General features: G+C 32.0%; 1 protein-coding gene across 1 annotated transcript in view; it reads left to right on the top strand.

The window, feature by feature from the left end:
• The window catches only part of DopEcR (G-protein coupled receptor DopEcR), a 174,505-nt gene that overhangs the window by 143,665 nt on the left and 12,572 nt on the right, over positions 1-18,268 (top strand). The gene's annotated exons all lie outside the window — the stretch shown is intronic.

Here is an 18,268-nt window from a genome sequence, read left to right as displayed (position 1 = left end):
AAGCAGGAGAGGTGGAAAAATGACCAATGCCCTCCACGGGACTCGAACCTGGTCCTCTTGAATACGCGCCTAATGTGCCACTAATTCACCACGAAGGCATGCAGAAAGGAGGGAGAAAATACCTTAGATACTCCCCCTTTAAAAGGCGACTGGGGATTCAGTCGCCAAATCCTGGTGGTAAAGAATCTTCATCCATTACTTTTTCAGTTCCTGATAGACTACGTAGAGGCGTTAGGAATTTTGAAGAAGAAAACACGAAAGAATGAGCAATGCCCTCACCCGAGACTCAAACCTGGACCTCTCAAATACCCACTGCTACCGTTACACTGCAAAAGCATGCAGAAAGAAAGGAGAAAATACCTTTTATTACAACACAGAACGAAAAATCTGTTTATTGAGCGTACAAAATTTAGGATTTCAACTCCTGTCTCCAATATTCTGAATAGAATAAAAATCGATTGCTTTACCTATATGCTTATATTGCTATCGAATGGACTAAACCTATTCTGAAGTTCTTTGAATCTATAGTTTTTCTTCCCTGAAGTACTGAGGAAATATGCAGCCTTTCTTTCGAAATGAAAAGTGGGTTTACTTTTTTGTTCTTTGTATTCTGTTATTAAAAGCAGTGTTTCAAATTTTCTAATATGCGCAATAAAACCTCAGAATGATGTATCAGTTTAATAAATGTTCATACAAGTATGAACGTGAAGAAGCACTGAGAAGTTTTCAAAAACCTAATCTTTAATGCCTAAAAAGTATTTTGGGCACCCCGATAAGATGAAAGAGCAGTAATCGATACCAAGTCTAGATGATAGTACTATTTTGCAGGAGCGAAAAATATCGCTTGGAATGATGAAATGAAAAGGAATAGAATTGGAAGAAATGGTTCTAAATCACGTTACGATTCGTGTGAGGGAGCAATAAAATTCGCATCAAAACTTCCACTTCAACCAACGACTGAAAAGAACTTTTTCTCTCATTTTTTAATTCCGTTTTTTCCTAACCTTCTTCAACTAACTGTTGAAGTCACAAAAAACTGAATTTTTTTCTATCTTGATGGAATGCTTTAGAAAAAAATGCGTCTGAAAGGACATCTTTACTTTAATTCTTTACTTTATCGGCGCCGACTGTGAAGCATGAAAGAACAGTCAACACAAATCGTTATAAATTGACCCAGTTGCGAAGAGTGGAAGAATGAATGACGGAATAATTTAATATAAACCTTTGATATTATTAGTAAGATTTCAATTTTGCAAAAATGGCTTTGAAAGGGAAAACATCATATTATTCATATAAATGGAGGAGAGAAAAATTATAGGAAGATTTATTCATAAATATTTCATACATTGGCTATGAAGGACTAAATTTCCTGACTCTGAAACCTGTCATGCTCCTTTGGAGATATCTATAACCCTACAAGAAAGTTTACTCTGTGATATAGTGTTTAATAGTTGAATGATTAAGGAAAGAGATTAACACGAGAATGTACTATCAAATTTTACATTTAAAACTAAAACTTACGAAATTAAAACCAAGATGTACTTATGATAAATATTTTTTTAAGCTAAAAATTTTGACAAATTGTATTTTGTCGATTATTCTTGTTGCTAATTTTTGAGGTTCGAATCCCGCTAACGGGCTGGCTGCATGGGCGATTTCTTGGTTTTCCCCATGTGTAAAGTGTATACGAGCCAGTTTCCCTTAGAAAGTCCTCCACGAAGGCATCCCTTTCCTTAGGAAGATAGCCCTAGTGTGCTTTGCCATAATTAAATAAAACCAAAACCAAAATCGATTATGCTTGATAATAGCACAAACTTCATAACTGCGACCATAATTTTTAGTATAATTTGTATAATAAATAAAAGCATATTTCAATAGAGGTCCAGCAATGATTGTATGAATAAGATAGCTATTCACTGAAATTCCGTTCAGAAATCAGATCCTAGCGAATGGGCTGACTGCATAGTGTCTTTCCAATTTATCCGATGAGTAACACGAATACAAGCTATTTCCTTTTAAATAGACACCTATAAAAGCGTCCCTCCTCTTATGTTGATAATTCTCCAATGCTTTGATCTAAACGAATGACCAATGAAATAGTTAAAGAAGTATATTATCATCAGTTCTAATAAATTATACCCAAAGCAATTTATGAGAATAAGAGTTGAAGATTAAAATTTTGATTTAAGAGCTAGCCAAGAAGGAATACATTTTGGAGCTATCCAAGAAGGAATACATTAAGGAATACATTAATATAGTGTTACGAATTTGGTATTTAAAAAGCTAATGTTAGTTCAAGTATAAATTAAATGGTTTTATTTCTCGCGCGGTGTAGCGCGTGACGAATATTAAAAGAAAGCTAAGCCGGAAAATTGAAAATACAAAAGCGCGTGCATTAAATAAATAAATATCTCTTTTTGATTTCGAGAAAGTACTGGAAAATTCTAGCGCGTGATTTTTAAAATCTTATAAAAGGAGGAAAACATCTCAGTTCGTAGTAGTTGCTTAGTTTGTTGTTGTTTAGAAAACTGCTCTTGTTGATTGTAGCGAATTCGCGGATTAGCGTTCTTTAGCTGTTTTGAATTACGTTCTATTGGATATTTGAGTAGTTAAAAGATAACTACTGTGAGATATTGTAATACTGCATGATAATTTGAGAAAATTTAAGCATTTTTGTTGTGATAATAATAAATTTTTGTTCATTTTTCATTGGACTTGTGCATTCATTTCATAACGAACTCGTACGCACGCAACAATATCATTTCATGTGTGATAACCATAGTAATATCACATTAACTTGCAGCACAAATCGTGATAGGTGCAAAGTTTTTTGCTACTTTATTTTGATATACTGAAATACTGAAATACTTAAAACACATTTTAAGACCTCTTCATTATTATAAATATACATAATAAAGATATTTATTTATTTCATTTTATTTATTTTTTACATTGTTGACTAAGACAGACACTAAGGCCGAATTGTGGTGTCATGTCCAAGCCATATGGAATATCATTCCCCAAGATTTACATTCAGAATCTATATGGTTCAATACCACGAAGTATGCAGGCTCTCTCGCTCAACGTGGTGGACACACTGTAGGGTTCATCACTCTTTTTGTCTAAAGTAAATGTCGAGGAATCTAGTGAACTGTTAAGCTACTTATCGCTGAGTTTAAATAACTAAAGACGTAGGCTCAAGAAGGGTTAACTATCCTTTATTTCACTCAAAATAAGATTAACAGTTAGCCCCTTTCTCGGCCTTACAACAAAGCCTCCACTTGGGCATAAACTTAGAACAAGAAATAAGAACTAAGGTATAACTAACTAAAAGAGACTTAGCCGAAGCTAACACAAGTATCTAGCGTAGTTAGCCCTAAATTTAAACTAGCCGGCGAATATCACAAGGCAGGTAATAAACGGCCGATCATAGCAGCTTCAAGAGAGATTTATACCAAACGCAAACACGTGCTACTGAGGATTTCTAGCTCTCTCTCTCACGAAGTAAGTTGAACCTTCCTTAAATACTCCTTCTAACTGATCTGCATTCAACGCCATTTTAAAAACTCATTCTGGTAGGGAGTTGTAAGTTGAGAAGAAAGTGACTTAAAATTAAAATAACTAAATAACTGTATAAGGTATATATTCTCCCGCCTTCGCGGTGTAGTGGTCTGCACGCTCGGCGCGTATTTCACAGGTCCATGGTTCGATTCCCGACGAAGGCGTTGCTCATTTTTCACATCTCCTGCTTCCAAAATGCCTAATAGCTCTACAACTAAAATTAAAATAGACCTTACAACACAAAGTACTGATTTCCGACGTTTAGTTTTTCGTCTTGTAAATTAAATCTTTTATTTTTCCATTATCAGTAATATGTGGAATAAATTTCATTCATTTCCGACATTAACTTTTGACGAATGAAGAGTTATAAAGTAGCTAATGCCTCAGTTTGAAGAGAAATAGTGTTTCTACATGCAGGTGACTGATTTCTATTTAAATTTTAATTTTTTATAATAGTTTATAAAAAGAATGCCCGCGAATTTTATATAAATAATTTAATCGAATATTAAATAACCAAAAAAGCGACTAACAGGAAAAAGCTTTTTTTTTTTTTTTTTTTACCGCAAACAAAAAGTTCAGATTTCTGAAATTTCAGTTTAAATAAAAAGGCTAAACCAGCAAACCCAAGCTTATGCCCAGGTAACAATCGTTAGATTTTTCAATGAATTCAGAAAAACAATTTGGCCATATATTTTCCTCTTTCATCCTTATTCATGCAATTTTATATTATTATACAATTCCATTGTATCGTACGTCATATGCAAGACTCATACTTCGATGCCATTTACTTTTTTTTTCTTATATCTTTACATCATGAAATTTTAAAATGTAATATGCATTATCTCTTGCATTCATAGTACTATTTAAATTACAGTCTGAAAGCCGAAAGTGAGCCTTCATGTTCAAAATATAATGCTAATCTTTCTGCGTGCTACATCTTCATTGACTGTCCATCCTTTAAGGGGCTTCATGCGAAGTATATTAATGTCTACGGCTTGCCTCTTGACCCTTTAGTCCGGAAAGAAGTCTGTTTGACTTTATTTACGTATCTAAGAGATGTTCTATTATTTTTTAAATTTGATTAAATAGGGGGTTTTGTGTTTTTATTGAATATCATAATTTTGTCATTTTACCTGGTTTTATATTTGAATTCACTGAGTTTCAATCATGCATTCATTTCAGCAATTTTGTATTCATCATTTTTTTTTATGATTGTGACGTTTTAACTAAATGGAATTGATGTAACTTATGTTTCGGTGCAGCAATCATTTTAGGTTTTGGGATAGTTAATACTAGCTAACCAACTAACTATTTAAATCAATCTTGCTATGTCTTCATCAGCAAATTCATTTATAAAAGTGTAAACAATTGCAAGCTACACAAATAAGGGCATTGTAAAATTGTAGGCAAAAAAGCAACCTTAGTTTGGCTTAGATTTTGAATAAAATTCTATCGGAATCGAGGGCAATCCGACACGTCCTTTTTTATTAGAAGCAAAAAAAAAGGTGGCAAACACTTTTTTCCTACCGTAGAAGAAGAACCTGTGTCTGTTCGTCCTCGAAGTCAGTAGAGTTTTATTCAAAATCTACGCCAAACTAAGGATGTTACTTTGTCTAATTTTAAAATTTTAATTAGTGTGTTTCTCTTCTAGTTGATGAAAGCTTAGTTTCTGATGCTTATCGAATTCCTTATTCTTGTAAGGCAATAAATCGTTTTCAGATGCTTTTTATTAGGAAAAAAATATTTTGGTTCCCAGAATTACAGCAAATGAAAAAGTACTATGCTGTTAGTACCAAAATTAAATGAAAACCTATTACAAGAAAAAATGAGCAGCTGGCATTAATTTCAACATTTCAAAATTTAGGTGCTTTTTTGAGAGCGAAAATTAATCTAAATTTCAGTTTTAAGTTTCATATCTCGAAACGCATTATCGTGAAACCTAAAACAGGTACATGTTATTTCTTAAAATTCATTTTTCAGTATTCATTCAAAATGATCGAGAATTACATGCGCATAAAAATCAACGCAAAGATTAGAGTGCTAGGAGGGGCTATAGTAAATTTGTTCTACGACAACTTAGGCTTTATATATATTATATATATATAATAAATATAGTATTAATAATATAATAACTTATATAATATTAGAAGTACTTATACACATACAATATTAATACGAGTAATATCTAATACAGTAACCATGAAAATTTTATTTGATTAATAAAATTCAGTGTCATTATTTTTGAGATAAAATCCTGTGAAATTCGGAAGAATGCTCATGGCTAAAATATTTTGATAATTCTACACTTTAAAGAAAAATGAGAAAAGTTTTAGAAGACAGGGATAACACTGAGGCTAATTTAAAAATACAGAGCTTCAATAACACTCATGAAAATCGTTTTTAATGAAACAGGTTCATCACTTTATTGACTGAGTTTTGGAAAATGCGCGTTTCATGTCGAATGAGAGTGTTGAGCCGTATAAAGGAAAATGAATTTTTACATCTATTTGCCAAACGTAATTATTATACATATTCAAAGAGGGCAGATGACCTATTTTTCCGGCGATATATATATCCTCCATTCAACTCAAAAAGTCGTCCTTTTTCGGATTTTCTTGTTTCATGCATTTTTTAAATCTAAGAATTTCTTTTTTGAATTTTTGCTTCTAAAGCAAAAAATTTTCTGGTTAACAGATATTCATTGTCCAAGAAGCACAGCATATATAAATGGGAAGTTAATCAAATCAGTCTGGTATGCACAGTTTTAAGCTATGATATGCTTTGATTGTTCTAAGTTATTTATTTTATAAAACGAATTTTTCTATGATATGAAAGAATTCCTGAAAATGACATAATTTTTCATATTCTCAGGCACAACACCTGTAGAAAGACCGAAGAAAACCTGAAATAACATACCTTTTGTTGCCACCTTCAGAAAGCCTGAAGAGGAAAAAGCCGAAAAGCCGAAATGGGACATCACGGTGCTAACCAAACAAATAATTATCAGTACCTACAGTGTCTCACAAAAGTGATGGGACACTTTTGCTTTACGAAAGGAAAATGTAGTAAAATAAATTTAAAAAACATGTAAAAATTTTTTGTGGGTGTGTTTCATACTTAAATTTAGTAACAATTATTACATAACATACATTTTCTCAAAATATTAAAATATTAATTTAATAAAAATACAATTGTTTAGAACGGAACAAAAAATGACTCACATAAGTGATGGGACACTTACTTTTCAATCAAATATTTATCCAAAAATTTTACTTCTTAAAATGTTTTAATATTTTGTTAGATTTCCTTTTACTTTTAAAACGTGATTTAATCTTCTTGGGATGGATTCGACTAATTCTTTTGTGATTTCTGGAGTGATTTTACCCCATTCTTCTTGAAGCAATGATTTTAATTGTTGTTTTGAAGAAATGGTGTGTTTGGGAATTCTTGATTCCAATTCTTGCCAAATATTCTCTATGGGATTTAAGTCTGGAGATTGTGGTGGTGTTTTTATTATTTCAGGACAGTTATACAGCAGCCAGAGTCTAACGTTCAAAGCAGTGTGCTTGGGGTCATTGTCCTGGTAGAATTTAAAATTGTTATGAAGGATCAATTTTCGTGCTGAAGATTTCAAATTTTGATTTAAAATGTCAATATACTTGTACTGATCCATTATACTGCCAATAAAAACAAGATTACCAACTCCAGCGGACGACATACACCCCCATACCATAACTTCTCCTCCACCATGTTTTACTGTTGGCACCAAGTTCTGTTTGCGAAATTCTTTCATGGGTTTTCTCTACACCAAGATTCTACCGTCAGAACCAAATACATTAAATTTATTCTCATCAGCAAGTATAACTTCATTCCAGTAATCAGAGTTCTTATTTATGTTGGATTTTGCGAAAGCCAGTCTGAGTTTTCTATTCTTTTCACTTACGAAGAATTTTTTCCTGCCTGCTCTACCGTGATATCCAGCAGATCGAATGACTCTTCTAATAGTCTCAAGATTAACAATTACTCCATATAATGCTTGTAAATCAGGTAGCACCTTTAGGAGCACTCATTCTTGGATTTTTTTTAATATTTTGAACAATAATTCGCTTTATTCCATTGGATAGCTTTGATGGTCGGCCAGGTCTTCTTTTATCCTGAATCATATGATTCTTTTTATATCGTTTAGTGATATTGAAAACTGTTGAATGACTCATGTTAACTGTTTCAGCAGTTTCTATAATAGATTTTCCATGTTCAATATGCAAATTAATAACTAATTTTCGAATTTCAGGCAAAGTTTCTTTCGTTTAGCATTCATGGCTGCACAGAGCTAAAAAACACAAAAATTCCAAACCAAACTGGAGAGAAAGACTGCAGACGATTTTATAAATTATTGCCAATTGCTTATGAGTAAAAATAAAAACCCCAAAAAATGTTTTTTTATTGTAGTACGTAGTAGTATCTAATGGTGTCCCATCACTTATGTGAGCCATTTTTTTGCTCCTTTCCAAACAATTGTATTTTTATTAAATTACTATTTTAATATTTTGAGAAAATGTATTTTATGTAATAATTGTTATTAAATTTAAGTATGAAACACACCCACAAGAAATTTTTACATGTTTTTTTAATTTATTTTATTACAGTTTCTTTTTGTAAAGCACAAGTGTCCCATCACTTTTGTGAGACACTGTACATCACAGAAGTACAGTTCTCAGTATTCACACCAATCTTTAGAAGAATCGCAAGAGTAACAGTAAAAGCAAGATAAAGGGGAACAAATGGAAAACTGTAACTCTTCATTTAATTTCATGAAAGTTTCTTGCTTGGACAAGGTCATCAGAACTAATTTCGCCATTTTCATAATTAGAATCATTTCCTACAGAATTTTCACATTTGTTGCGATCATTTAGAAAAGTTTGAGATAGTGTCTTCGAATCTAAAAATGAATTACTACCAATAAGCTGCATGCTTTCATTCTTATTTAGTGATTAATATTTGTCTGTTGTTCGTAAAATATAATTTTAAATTTATTTGCTAAAAAGAAGAACAAAAACACTCAAAGTTCAATATGTTTTGAAAGCAAAAATCCTTTAAAAGGCTAAGACATCCTTCTTAGCTGTTAAATAAAATCACTCAAAGCTAAGAAAGCTGAAATATAATCATCGCAAATATTAAAAACAAAATAAAGAAAAAACTAAACTTTGCCAAAATGTGCGAGCAAAACAGTGAAGTCTTCGAAACCACGCATTTACAGCGTACAGACAAAATACTTAAAAATTAAAGTCCATAATTAAAAACTACTTATTTGTAATCCGCTTATTATGTTTTAAAATTCCGAATTTTAACAAGTTGCCTTGACGAGTTTTACTGGTAATACTAAATAAGACTATGTATAGCTGGCCTGCCTATCGCTATCCTAAAAGAGTCACTTGTTTTTTTAAACAAACACGTAGTGTTATTATTTTTTTGTAAAAGGGTGTGACAATAATAATTTAAATTACGCAATATAGCAATTAAAAATCTTCAAGTATTTTATTTAAATATTCCTGCTACGTTGTACCATGCATGTAATGCAGACTCAAAGCCCAAGCGCAAATAGTGGTATTTTAAAACATGCAAATACAAAAGGCTATCACATTACGAAAAATAACTAAACTGCAAACAAAATACTTCTTTTGTGTTACGGATATGATATTACATACAATTAACTAAATATTTCGCGTTAAAGGTTGAAAAAACTCATTTTCGTAAGGCATATTTTATCTTTTCAATTAATCAGCTTCAATGACTCATCTCAAACGATAGCAACCATTTTATTAACAATCTTTTCCTTCGTTTTCGAAGTTTTTCTCGAGAGGAGATTATAATTAGTTTAAAATGCACTTTATATGTTATGTCGTTACAAAAGTTGTTTCAATCCATTATAGCTTAGATTTCCGTTTATTGTTGAAAGACATTCACTCATTTAAATTCCTTCAGAAAATTCTCTCTATTTTGGCCCATCGAAAGCATTGCCTTAAACCACATTGTTATTAAATTGCCTTTCATTTAGCGAAGAACTTAACAGATGTTTACATTAAGATAATTGTATACTCTAGCGTAAGCCAGATAACAGAGAGGAAACATACTTAATTAAAGGCCTTTTGTTTATAATTCCGGGAAAGTCAAAGTATTCCATATAAAATCATTGGTTCTGAGGGTGAAAGAAAAAAGAAACGCGCTTGGGACAAATTTCTTTGCCGAAAACATCTTCGATCCGTGGAAAGAGGATAAAAGACAGTGATAAATGACCATAAAATGAGAAGAAAGAAAGGGAGGAGAAGGGGGATGGAGTGAAGAAACACGTCTCCTTGAGCTGAGGAGGGTTACTCGACAAAACAGATTTCTTGTCAAAAAGTGATTTTTCTTCTGAAAGGTATCTCTAGCCTCTTTTGAATTCTAGAAAAGTTGGATGAAAGGAAGAGAAGATTATAAATGTTGTTAACTATTCTTTGCAATACATCATTTATTGTTTGATATGATTTGAAGGAAGATGGAGGGATATTTCATATCACGCGCAAAATGATTTATGACCAGATAGAACAATATATCCTTGGATATGATTTCTTGATTGAAGATTCATTCAATGATTTTTGATTCTAGGAGTTTTTTAAGATTGCAGGTTAATTCTTATTTTGACTGTATGACATTTGTCTACATGACACGCCTTCTTGTAAGCACCAGTTGATCTATTAGAGTTCTCCTTTTTTAAAATAAAAGTATGAAAATATATGAAAATATCATTAAACTGCAACAAATTAACCACAACTGAGATTACATGGATGCTTTATTTAATAAGACCTATACCGTTTTAACAACTAAATTAAGAAGATTAAATTCAAGCATAATGCAAAATTAATAAAGACTTGAGTTTTTCTCATTCTAAATAACACATCTTTATGTTAGGGTTTTTTGTGTCTTCTTTTTTTTCTTTTTTCGACAACAATCACCAGAAGGCAAATTAAATTTATTTCAAACAGCGAACGTATTTGTAGTTTAGGGAAAATGCTATAGCAATTAGCCATTAGAGTTGTTAAACTTCAGACTCCACTTAACCGACTTGTTTAGAGGAGATAATTCTGCATTTGCCAGCTCATAGGTTTGTAATCCTCAGTAGCTGGAACCAAGTTACTTAATAGTTAAAAGAAAATTTGTATTTATTATTATTGAGTGACAGAAATATTTCAAGAAACAGTAGCTAGGATTTGTTAATGTTTAGTTATACTATGAAGTTTTATGCATTGTCTGAATTATTAAAGTTCAGCTCGACTTAGATTTAGAACGAAGATAGAAATTAGTCACAGCAAGCGAAGGTTAAACAAGTGTAAATAGACAAACAGCTAGCTTTTATAGTGAGGCCCAAACTAAAGTGTGATAACCGGTAATTCGTCCCCACCTGAATATTGTTCAGTAAGCACTGTGCTTTTCCTCAGTTGGCCCCTTCAGTAGGAAGAATGCAAAGAATTGTGATATTCCTCTGTGCTTATTCTCCCAGTGCAAGCAGTTAATGCGTCCAGCTGGCATTCGTAAGATTTGTGGTTTGAATCCCGGAGAAGGCGCAGTTGCTTTTTCATATTTCTTCTTCCTGAAAACTTAATCGTGTCGACAGACGCAAATGAGCCACAACCATTCACTTGCAAAGTCATGTTAACATGTCATTCATGTTCAGATTAACAGTTTGACATTAGAAAAACTCAGCTTCCGGTTTTCACATTTCCTTGATATGAATCTCTCGCTCTTGGTATAGTGTAAAGCATTCTAATAATCCAACTAATTTAACAATAAAGTATATTAATGTTCTTGGCAGAATGTAAACGAAGTTATACCCTTTATCAGTACGCGTAATATAAAAAAATCTGATGTGTACACCACATGACTTCCTTATACAGAATATTAAATTATACGCATTTTTTCTTGCATTTCATTTAAACTTATTGGATTGAAATAAATCTACTTCGTCCATAGCGCATAAACCACAACAGAATAAATGTACTCCATAAAATTCACTATATTTGTTTACCATAGCGACACTCTGGAGCTAGATTCACTTAACAGCGTTACATTTCGTTCATATTATAACTCAGAATACGCAAAATTTATATCATTTGAAGAATTATCTAATCGTTGCCACATGTTCTATTCAAATACTATAATAAATCTAGAACGATATATAAAAGAAATTAAACAAACAAAACAAAAAAGAAACAGTTTTTCACAGACGATTCAGTATTTCTCATTCAACTAATTCCGTTCTCACTTCGCGAGAAGGCAAAAATACATAAAAACTCAAAATATCTATATTAAAAATTACGAAGTAAATCTTAAACTCTTATTTCCTCGTAAAAATTTCCGAAAGGATTAAGCATGATTTTATTCGCAATAATAAATGAAAGCGTTATCTTTGTCGCGAAGCTTAGTCTCTCTAGATTGGCAACAAATCTAATATTCTGTTGTTTCAAATGTAAATAAATATGTCCGCCATGTTATTTAAAATTTAGGCTTAACAGCACTTAAATAGCTTTTAAATTGTTGATAATTCTATAAATATTCCTTGCAGATTTCCTAAAGACATAAAAACCTTAACCGGAAGATAAGAACAACATAATTCAATCATTTTTAAAGCAAAAAATGCACAATCTACAAACATATAAGAGTAAAGAAACTGAGATCACTGAGCCGGGTAACAGAGTGGATATATATATAAATATATTTATATACGTTTGGTGCGGCCGATTGCAACCAAAATACGAGGTGCACATCTACATGTTATAGCAGTCCTATGTACAAAAGTTCAACGTTCTGAGGCTACTCGTTTTCGAGTTATGCGCTATACATACGTAAGTACGTACAGACGCCACAAAAAATTCTCTTCAGAATTCATTTTAAAGCAGCTTTATAATTTTTTTGGAGGAAAAGAGTCTTTTATTCTGTCCTTACGTACAGATGTCACGCCACAACATCGTTAAATTCATTCAATAGCGGTCAAAATGGATATTTTCGTTGAAATATGCTGCCTGAAACTTTTCGCGATTACAATACTTTCGTTTTACTTCGTACAAGGAAGTAAAAAAAACCTTTCAAGTCATACTTTAGAAGAAAACTTACTTTAATATTTGCTTACGCATGCCTTCCTAAAATTTCAAGTGCCAGAGCCCTATGACAGGCCGTCAGGAAGAAAGGAAAAAATTACAAACTAATAAAATAACTAATTATTAAAATAATTAGATTAAAATTAAAATTAAAATTATTTAAATGCATAATGAATAGTTAAATAAAAGAAAGAGGTAGAACACATTATTTCAAGAGAGGGATAAAAAACATTATTTTTTAAGCACAACAAAGGAAAAAGATCAAACGATCAAAGCGCCACTAATGAGAATAGAGAGAATGCTAAAAACAGTATGAGAGAATGGGAAGACATTGTAACAGATACGCGTAGCTTCGATAACAAAGAAAGAAGTGTCCAAGGCTTTCTGATTGCGATACCCAGATGATATAATTCTAGTTGTCAAGCACAATGTGACTGAGGGAAAAAATTTGCCCGAATCGGATCCGATAACAACAAGAGAACAATCGTAAGGTCTTCAAAAGGGATAATTTTCGTCGTATTTGTTTACATAATTGAAATGTCTGCAGGAGCTTTACAATGGGACATTCACGACCAAGTAATCAATCACATTTAGTACTTTTCGGAACGAAACATTTTACCCGCTCTCATAGGAATAAGCCTTTAATATGGAGTAAGAGCTTTTATTTCTTTTAAATCCTCAACCTCTGCGAAGGTACTTTTCCCCCAGAGAAAGATAGTCGTGCAGTCAGAAGTTTTAACCTATTTTCAAGGCGTATTTAAGATTAAAATAAAATGTGACTGTTGAAACTGTGTTTCAATTACAGAAAATATGTGTTGCAGCCCTTTCGCGCTCCACCTAGAATTACGATTTACCTCAAAAAAAAAAAAAAAAAAAAATGAGAGAGAGAGAGAGAGAAATGACGGAACTGGGCTTCAGCGGAATTTAAGCTGTGCTCATTAAGTATCCTCAGTTCTTCCTCTCTGCCAGTAAAACTCCCTTATGCTTACATTAACCAGATATTCATAGAACTTGGTAAAAAGGAATTAAAGTTAATTTAACTGCATGCTTTGATTTATAAGCTAATTTTATTACTTGGTATGAAACATATGTTTATTCTAAATCAATTTTAAAATACTGAAATAATTTTTGTGGGATTTCTTTGCTGAGAAAGTAGTTATACCAGAACGTTTGTAATCGAACATCTATTGAAATGAAGCAAAGCTTTTTTTCTAACATTTAAAGTATCTCTCTTAAAATGCCTCTTTAAATGCATCTGAAATTTTTCTGTCTTTTGCAAAGAATAATTGCCTTCTTTTTAACAGTTGTCGTGATTTAATGATAGTTTGTCTGGAGTGCTATAGTTTTATGCCCATGCAGTTTTGTCATTTTATAGCATAAAAGTGCATATATTTTCACGTCGCTCCCAAAATAATTCGTCGCATCGCAGCATTTGCTATCTAAATGCTCTTACTGTGAAGAGTTAAATGGACGACTTAGAACTCTCCACCAGCGAACTAGAGTATTACTTCCAAATTTATGACTTTCCTGTTTGGAAAGCGGGTCGTTATATTTCCGACCTTGAAATTTAGCGAGTGTCTAGGACCCTTCATACTGCCTCGAATGTTCTACGACCGTCTGGAGGGGAAAGCAGAAATTCGATCCGCATGTAGCGTCGGTCACTTTTATGGCTATAATATTTCAGAAGCTGGGTTAGTAAAAGTCATTCCCGCATGACGAAAGTTGACTGAATTAAAATCTAGGACACAGTCCTGCGAAAATTGTAAAACATTGTATAAGAGACATATATTTTGCTGCGTTTTCTAGCATCAAGTACCGTTTTAATTAATGATATTAATAACTGATGGATGAATTTAACATATGAGACTCTCAGCTTGAGTAATGCTCGCTGGTAATTAATTCCTTATAAGCACCTCCGGCAGGAGTAATGTCTTGAGCATTATGAAACTATGGTATCTATATTAGTAACGCTTTAAAAGCATTCATTTTGAATTTCTGTAATATGTCAATTCACTTTTAATTCTTCTTCTGAAAATTTCTAAATGTTAGTCATTTGAAGTAAAGGTTTGGGCTAACTGTTAATATTATTTTTAAATGCCTAATTATATACATTTTTGTAAATATATTAAGCGCCAACGTTAACATTAAATATTCTTATTTAAGTGTAAGATGCATCCCGCAGAAAACCTAAGACATAAAATTTTAATTTCCGATGTTAAAATATACTTTACCTATATAGTATAAGCTTCATATGACAATACGAGACATTAAAAATTTGAATAAATAAATCTAGGCTAAAAGAAAAGCGCATGATTTATACTTTTAACATGATTTGATACATGATTTGACCATTAATAACTGGTTATTACTATTCTGAATAATATGTTCAGCCAAATGATGTGACAAATACATATTATTCAATCAGCCGTTGCTACTGTGACGTCGTGGAAGGGAATTAACACTGGTATTGGTGATGCATCACTTTTTATTCACAGCACATACCACAGACACAACATTTAATTAATAAATTTAGAAAACATTAGTAGATGTCCGAGCTGGTAACACGATCAGAGACGTCAACGAAGATGGCACTCGTCATCACTGGACGAATAAAATCTCTACACCTCAGCTCGCTGGCTGAGCTTCCCAAACTCCCTCTGACAGGCGTCCGACCAGAATTCTCTTCTCTTTACACATGCGCATTACTCAGTTACGTCATTGCCATTCACAGTTCTTTAAAATAGGTATTAAAAATGAATTTATAGTCCTCGTAGTGTGAGGAGTCTGCTAACGAAGTTCTCTCTAGTTGAGAGCATCATAGGTCTTTTTAGTTGAGAGTTCAGGAGCGTTTTTTACACTACTACCCACACAGAAATAATAAAAAAAACATAATTCTCATTTGGCGTTACCTTTTGCTCAACGCCTATAGCCTGTATACATGTACACTGCGCATAAAAATAAAAAACAAAAAAAGGGCAGTTCCCATATCCCCTGTTCTACTGGGCCGATTGGAGGAATTCAAGTTACGTTTTCCATGTCTCGAAAGCGCGATTTAGGATATGTATTAGATTTATATATAGTATTGTTCTAATATAGATATTTTAACACAAAATCGGACTTTTTCTGAAATAAAATACAAGTTTTTTCCATATTTCGATTCTACGACTCAGTATACGCCTACTAAGTAATAACTAACTAAGTAATGTAAAAATCGCACGAGTAATTTTTAAAAAATTAGCTCTCAAAATTTTAACTCCTCAATGTTAATTGAGTTTGTCACATATTTATTAATCTCTCTTTTTTTATTAAACTTATTTGATTCTTCCTGTCACATTTCGAAATTCAGGTTCATTCCAAATAAAATTCACCCATTTTTTATAATTTATTTTTAAATAATTTTATAAATTTTTCAAAAAAAAATTTGAATTGTAATCTATAAAATTTTTACCATCATCTTAATGTGACTTCATTTTTCTAAGCATACCTGCAAAAAATTATTTTTATTCAAAATTTTCGAAGATATAAGTGAATTTATATATTGGCGCGTTTTGAAATTTGGCATATTTGTTGAAAGCGATAAAACACCAAATGTAGTTTAAATACTTTGCTAAAATTATTTGAAAGTAAGAACAATGTGTCTTTTTTCCCGCTCGTGCACAGTGTAAAACGGTAGGAACCAGGTGCCTTTTTTTCACTCCAGCATAATGGAAGGGTAAGGAAAATTGGTTGCCATAATATTAAAAAGTTCGCCAAGTGAATTATTTTTAGCGCAAACTGAAAAAAATGGCGCCGAGATAAACTTTTGAATATCTTTGTAAATCTCGCACCAAATTTTACAAAATTTAATATCTAGGCATAATTTGAGTCGTAGAATCGAAATATGGAAAAAAAATTGGTATGTTATTTCAGAAAAAGTCCGATTTTGTGTCAAAATACCTATGTTATAACAATGCTATACATAAATCTAATATATATCCTAAGTATCGCGCTTTCGAGACATGAAAAAAGCAATTTGAATGTTGCCAATCGGCCCAGTAGAACAAGAGATATAAGACTGCCCCCCCCCCCCTCTTTTTTTTTTCACAGTGTACAGAGAGCACCTACGTAAGGAACTTGGGCGTCTACTTGCAAGTCTGATTTTCCAGTGTGTATTAACTGCTAAAGTTTAATTTTCTTTTAAAAGCGATTTCAGAAGAAAAGGCTCAAACATTTCAAGAGATAAAATACAGGTATCCCTTTCTCAGGAATAACCAATTCCAAAATAACAATTTCCATTTTCATTTCGAGACAAAAACCAATGATCTCTTCATTGTCTCGAAATGAAATGAATGTTTTTATTTGAAACCAACACTGTGTAAAAGGTGATTTTTTTATATTCATTAAATTTACAAATTTTGCATGTATAGTTCAAGTAAATTTCAAGGATTCAAACTGAATCCAATATTGAATATTCAATTTTATTTTGTATCCAGTTTTAAGTCTTTAATGTTCGTATTTACTGAGCTGATGAACTACTATATTTTCTGTTACATAAAGCATCATATAACGAATGAATTAAGTTCTGTCGTTCTCTAAATGGAATAATGTCCAGACAATGCAGTAAACCATTATCATCTTCATTTTTCTATTCCATAAAATACAAATACTTCTATTCTATTAATGTTCAAATTTGACAACAAAATACATTCCAGCATCAAAAGCAAAACTGAAGTTCCATCCTTAATATTTTGTCTCTTGTAGTGCGTTTATAAACTGTTCTCTATTTACTTTTTTTACTACGTCGAAATAGCTTATAAAAAACGAAATAAAAATTCAGGAATGCTTCCTAGTTCCTTCTTTGTCCTTCTTTTTTTAATATGTGTTTCTTTACAATTGGGCTTTTAACAATTATGACTTAGTAACATATATCTGCACTACTTTGCAAGACGGTACGTAACCTGGTTGCTTTTTCCTGTCCTTATAGGCGTTCTCTAAGTGCAATTATGTCAGAAGAACAGCGTTTCTTAATTTAAGCAATTCTAATGACTTTGAGAAATTTTCTAATAGACAGCAATAATAATTTAAATTACAATGCAACGAGATTTGGAAATCAGTAATCTTGACTTTAAAGAAGGATAATAACTCGAATACAGCGCAGCATGCCGAAGGAAGTGAAGAGATTCACAATGATAGTGAAACAACAAACTGCTGTTTTGTTGGCAGTGATGGAATTGGTAGATACAAAATTGCTGTTTCACGAAACACAGTAAAACTCAGGGTGCACGATCTTGTTATTATCTTGACAGGAAAAATTCTTCAGTGAAGTTTTGATATCACCTATCACATTTAATACATATCACAGCAAAAGTGTCTTACAAAAATGCCATTACTATCTAGGTAACATAGGTACCAAATTTCTTAGTTCTGGGCCATCTGTCTCTATGTTATTCAATAGACATACGTACACATATAGACAAACGCTCTGTTTTGTTACTTTATATTATCTATTAATTTAGTTTTGCCGTTTATTTTGTAAGGATTATGTTAATTTTATTAACAGTTAAACTTAATTTAAATTTCCTTTCCTATCGATTCTT

This window comes from Stegodyphus dumicola, chromosome 9 (genome assembly GCF_044657685.1).
Source record: "Stegodyphus dumicola isolate Sdum_Otavi_A_Nest chromosome 9, ASM4465768v1".
Classification (NCBI taxonomy): domain Eukaryota; kingdom Metazoa; phylum Arthropoda; class Arachnida; order Araneae; family Eresidae; genus Stegodyphus; species Stegodyphus dumicola.
This window is presented reverse-complemented; position numbering and strand designations above follow the sequence as displayed.